The sequence below is a fragment of the Dendropsophus ebraccatus genome, chromosome 5 (assembly GCF_027789765.1).
Source record: "Dendropsophus ebraccatus isolate aDenEbr1 chromosome 5, aDenEbr1.pat, whole genome shotgun sequence".
Lineage (NCBI taxonomy): Eukaryota > Metazoa > Chordata > Amphibia > Anura > Hylidae > Dendropsophus > Dendropsophus ebraccatus.
In genome coordinates this window covers 95,127,378-95,133,377 of record NC_091458.1, presented here as the reverse complement: position 1 = coordinate 95,133,377, position 6,000 = coordinate 95,127,378, and the positions used below count along the sequence as shown (strand labels likewise).

General features: G+C 38.7%; 1 long non-coding RNA gene across 2 annotated transcripts in view; it reads left to right on the top strand.

Moving 5' to 3' along the window:
- The first annotated feature begins 253 nt into the window (after positions 1-253).
- Positions 254-6,000, top strand: part of LOC138793683 (uncharacterized) — a 29,243-nt gene continuing 23,496 nt past the window's right edge. For both annotated transcript variants that reach the window (XR_011363316.1, XR_011363315.1), the window contains exon 1: positions 254-315. This is a non-coding gene — a long non-coding RNA (uncharacterized lncRNA). The remainder of the gene's footprint in view (positions 316-6,000) is intronic.

The window sequence follows — 6,000 nt, the reverse complement described above, 5'->3', positions numbered from 1 at the left end:
ATACCACATCTTCATGTTTGGAGCTCTTCATGTCATATGATAAAGGAAGAGGAGGGAATGTTTAAATAAACACATGTTCAATGCTGGAAGAATGGATAGGTAGCAGAATGAGGACATGAGTCAGTGGCACATATTTTAGACAAATGCAAATAAAGTGTCGGGTGCAAAGTTCAGTGCAGAAAATGATGACTTTTATCTTTACCAGATGAATCACCAAAGTACATGTTGTAACAATTCAGCATTACATAAAGTAAGTGATGAAGGAAACTATTCAGTACCTAACATGAGGGAAATTCCACAATCCCCTTCTGTGAGGTAAGACTATTAAGGATCTATCTATCTATCTATCTATCTATCTATCTATCTATCTATCTATCTATCAAAAGAAATTTCCGCAGCACACCAGCATGTAGTAAAAAAAGGAGTGGTATTTATTGCATGTGGCAAAAAACACAAAACAGGGATCCCTGCTTTGTGTTTTTTGCCACATGCAATAAATACCACTCCTTTTTTTACTACATGCTGGTGTGCTGCGGAAATTTCTTTTGATACGTGTTGGGATCCCGAGCCAAGGGACTTACTCCGTACAGCACCCGCTATCTGGAATCGGAGGTGCGGCTTCTCCCCTTTTTCTATCTATCTATCTATCTATCTATCTATCTATCTATCTATCTATCTATCTATCTATCTTACTGCTGATGAGGTGAGTAATTTTTGAGGGGTCGCAGACATGCACTGTACTGCATGACCAGTAAGGGGGACATTTAATAAGTCCAGCATTTTTTGTGTTAGGCTTAATAATGTCCCCACGTGGCAGAGGCTCACAGCATTTATGTATGCCTCTACATAAATCCTATGCACACCCAGAGCCTCTCCGTTCACACACAGCTCTGAGCTGGCGTAGGTTTCACAGACATTTTACTGGCATAAAAATGTTGCATGCAGTGAACACAAAGTTTGCACTCTCTGTGAGCAGCCGCATCCCCAGTTAAGCCCCCCCCTATGGCACAAGTGGCACAGTGGGGCCCGATGCAAATAAATATTCATAGAACCAGTGTTTGTGAAGATATTTACATGAATTGAGACTATCTACACCATAAAATGGAATTTCCAGCAGATAACTGCCCCCCCCCAGGTGTTTTACTTTAAAATATAAAGGGGGAGGTCCATTTGCTATTTTGTAATAAGGTTCCCATTACACTGAAGAGTACTTACACACAATACATAAAGCAAATAGTCGTACTGGCTTTAAAAAAAAGTCACATATGCATAAATGTATGCCTTGGCTGAGTTCACACTACGTATATTTCAGTTAGTATTGTGGTCCTCATATTGCAACCAAAACCAGGAGTGGATTAAAAACACAGAAAGGATCTGTTCACACAATGTTGAAATTGAGTGGATGGCCGCCATATAACAGTAAATAACTGCCATTATTTCAATGCAACAGCCGTTGTTAAAATAACAGCAAATATTTGCCAAGCCTTAGGCTATGTTCACACTGCGTGGAGATTTACGCCACCTGCGGCCGGCTACGTACGGACCGCGAACTTATGCCTGTAGTCTACTTATGCTTCCCGAGCGCCCTACGTAGCGATCTGACAGCGGTCTTTTACTTGGAAAACTTTGCCTAGCCCCAGACACCCCACAGAACCTTTTGGATCGGCACAAAAAGCTGCAAAAATGAAGAAATCACCACTACGTAAGGGACCGCATGTAACGCTACGGGCGTAAGTTACGGCATTTTCGTCCTCAAACAATGGTCTGGTTCATTTTTTATGGCGCCGCGTACGATCCGGGCGTAAGTTCGTACGTAGTGTGAACTGTGCAGCCGTACACCGTATACTTTCCATTGTATGCAAACTACATAAGTCTCCGGCCGCTTATTCACGGAACGCGTTACGGCCGGAAACTTACGTAGTGTGAACATAGCCTTAAGTTGTAAGTTCCTTACAAGTTATGTAGCAAATACAATCTTATTCAGAGCTGCTAAAACCATGGCAAACATTTTTGGTAATAACTTAAAAAAAAAGTTATTGTGTTAAACTAATATCTGTGTAACTCCTGTAGATTATATGACCTGGCATGCAGGGTCCTCTATCCCTATGTACCAGTCTGTACATGTCATGAACTATTCTTTAACCCCAAAATAAAAAAAAATAAATATGTGCCATAACACATGTATCACTTAACAAAATAGGAATCTTTATTTGTAATTTCATAAGCAATAAATCCCTATAAAACCTCAATATAATGAGTATGTACATGATTTAGGGAATAAACACCTGGAGGCAGAACAAACTAGCAGCATGGGAGAGTCATGGACAACATTGAATAAATACTGTATCATATACAGTATGTCCCATCTATATTGCACCCAGACCCTTTTAACATAGGATTTATAGCATAACCCCGGTTCTAATGTGTCTTGCAGTAACCTATTGCATTTTTGTTCCAATTTTTGTTTCTTTCTTCCCTTGAAAGGATGTGTAAAAAAATATACAAAAGTTTAAGTTAATATTTAAACAGTTCCGGTGCTCTTGGCATAATAACAAAGGATGATGCTGAGAGCCCCAAAGTGTTTTATAATTTGTGCTACCACTCTGTGTCAGTACTGTAGGGCAAATATTTAAACAGCACCCCGAGCATCAAGCTAGATCAAGCACCCCAATGCTCGATCGAGCAACTAGTGACAGGTCCTCTTTAAGTAAAAGTGCAACTTAGCGTAAATGTAACCACTAAGCATTCGAGCCTATTGTATTTAGTATTCATGAATGTGATCCTGCTAAATTAACAGTCTCGGAGAGGGCAAAGAGTGAAATGTGACAGAAGAATGAGTTTTCCTATTTTAGAACTTTTTATTTACTTTTACATTTTAAACACCAAAACTTTGATCATTTTTTCACATGTCGACAGAAACGTTTTTGAATTCTTCAGCACCAATGAATTCTTCAGGCTATGCATTAAAAATTACATTACAAGCTGCAAAGCTTGCCAAAAGTTAGATTAGAAACATAGTGAAACTATGCATTTAATCTGCAAAACAACTGTCTGAAATAGATAATAGTAGGTTTTTTCCGACTCTATTGGCTTAAAACTCCATGACTCTAAAACTAAGAACTATCTGGGGACTCTGTATATCTTACAAGGTATTGCTATAGTCAGAAAACCAAACAAGTACAGGAAATATCTAAGCTAATATTCTCTTATAAAGAACCTGGTTCTAGAATTCCTGCCACAAAGGAATATAGTTTCTTAATGGTAATCTTCCGACTGCTTGTCTCCATCCACATATGCTACTAGTTTCTGACTAATTCAGTAGGATTACTTACTGCAGAGTATAAAGTCTGTTTCAAATTATCTTACAACATAAGGAGTTCAAGATTCACTCGAATTTGTGTATACTGAGCAGCGTTTTTATTCAGTGAAAGAGATGAAGGTGACAACTCGTGGCCTGAGTGTGAACGATTGAACATAAGTCATTATAGTTCTCGGAAATGAGATGTGAAATGCTATAATGCTCTAGAACTGAAACAAATGAAATTTATTGATTTGATATCTCCAAGACTTATTACACTTTACAGATACTACAGTGGCCAGTAAAAAATACACCTTTTTATGTATTACCTGTAGAGTGTAAATATATAATTTCACAGCTTTCTAGCACATTACAGCCATATCCATTTGCCATGTAGTCAAATCTAATTTAGAATCGAGCTAAATATATCTAGGATTTCAAATCCACTGCGCAAAAAACAATCAAGGGAAATAAGAGAAACATGGACAAAGAGCATCTGTGTTTCAATATCCACTCTCATATCATTATATAATGACAGCTCTAAGTGACAGAGCGAATATTGTACGCCCCATGGTGGGTGTGATGCTTGTACAGCAAATAAAAGTCACATTCAATACTGAAGCGAGGAGCCATTACCCACTTTTACCCTGTCTGATGTTTTTCATTATGAATTTTAAGGCCGTCTCCACCTGTGAATAGTCTGCTTCGATTACTGTTATATTTCATATATTTTCTTTTCAGAATGGAAATTATTACATTTTGCTAACTTGTGTATTACTTTACAAAATGGAAAGACCCAAGCTAGCAAAACAGTGACCTTTTCAGGGTGATTTTTCTTATTCATATAGTATATGCAAAGACATGTAGGAAGTGGTTTCAACTATATGGAATGTGTCTAATATTTTTCAGGGTCTGAACATTGCAAATTTCATGAAATTCCTATTTTGACAGAGTGGGATTGAGAAAGTCGGAATAACTAATGGCAAACATAGATGTAATGATATCTTACCCAATTGCGCCAGTTCAGTATTTACACAACCTCAGACTACAACCAATAGCATCTTTACTAGTATGAATGGTTGGAGTTAATTTTTTATTGTCCTTAACAAGATATTCTCATGTCTGCTAAAATAGATCAACAATATTGATGAAATTAGTGCAATGGATGTAACCTATGTTGTCTCACATTTCCCGCTGATTATAAAAGTAACCCCTTGTTATTACAATTGTATGCAATGCAATACACTCCCAGTGAAGTATCCCTTTATCCCACAACCTAACTTACACTACTGCAATCATCCAGAAAAGCAGTTACTCCTTCAAGCCTAGGATTAACTATAAGTAGCAATTGCTCAACAAACAATGATACTTTCTTGTTTGTGATCAAGCAGCCACTTCTGTATGGCTACGTTCACATGACTTCTTTTTTTCTGGCTGTAGTTTGATACTCAAAACAATGGGCAATGTTTTGAGTATTAAATAGAGTCTGTGGTTTAGCATCTTTCAGTGGCTGCTGGAACATTATTCTTGTTCAAGTGGACAAGTGCTATTTGGGAATGTCTTTAATTGAAAAGTCAATTTAAAAGAGAAGTTCGGCAAAAATTTTTTATTAAAGTATTGTATCACCAAATCACCAATATACACTTTTTATGGGAAATGCACATGAAGTGCTTTCTTCCCTGCACTTACTACTGCATCAAGGCTTCACTTCCTGGATAGAATGGTGATGTCATGACCTGACTCCCAGAGCTGTGTGGGCTGTGGCTGCTAGAGAGGATGATGACAGGGGGATGCTTAGTGTCTCTCCAGTGCCCTGTGTCCCTCAGTGTCCCCCTGCTATCATCCTCTCCAGCAGCCACAGCCCGCACAGCTCTGGGAGTTGGGTTGTGACATCACCATTTTATCCAGGAAGTGATGCCTTGATGCAGTAGTAAGTGCACAGAAAAAAAAACATTTTATGTACATTTCCTGTAATAAATGTATATTGGTGATTTGTATAGCTTTTGTAGAGCAATACAATACTTTAATAAAAATTTTCGCCGGACTTCTCCTTTAATTTAATACAAAGAATGGGGAAAAGAACAGTGAAATCAATGGGGGAGATTTATCAAAGGGTGCAAAATTTAGACTGGTGCAAACTAGCCACAGCAACCAATCACAGCTCACCTTCCAGCTCTGGTGAAAGAAAAGAGGAGCTGTGATTGGTTGCTGTGGCCAGTTTGCCCCCGTCTAAATTTTACACCCTTTATTAAATCTCCCCCAATGTACTTTGTATGAACTACTTTAAATAACACACGCACAATAATGGCCCCGATTAAATGGCGTGAACATTATTTTGATGGCCGCTGCAAACAACAGCTATTAGGGCCCTTTCACACTACGGATTCGGCGCAGAGATTCCAGCGGAGACCTCTGTCTGCAGACTCCACGCCGAATCCTTCCTGCTATCTCTTTGAATGGGAGGGCTCTGGCACCTCCGTTCAAAGATTTGACCTGTCAATTCTCTTCCATTTAAAGATATAGCAGGAGGGAATCGGCACAGAGTCTTCGGACGGAGGTTCCCATTGAAATCTCTGTGCCGAATCTGTAGTGTGAACAGGCCCTTTTTATTCACTATATGGGAGCTATATCAAGCCAATCAGATTCCACCTTTCATTTTTCATAAAATCTGTGGGGCATGAAAGGTGGAATCTGATTGGTTG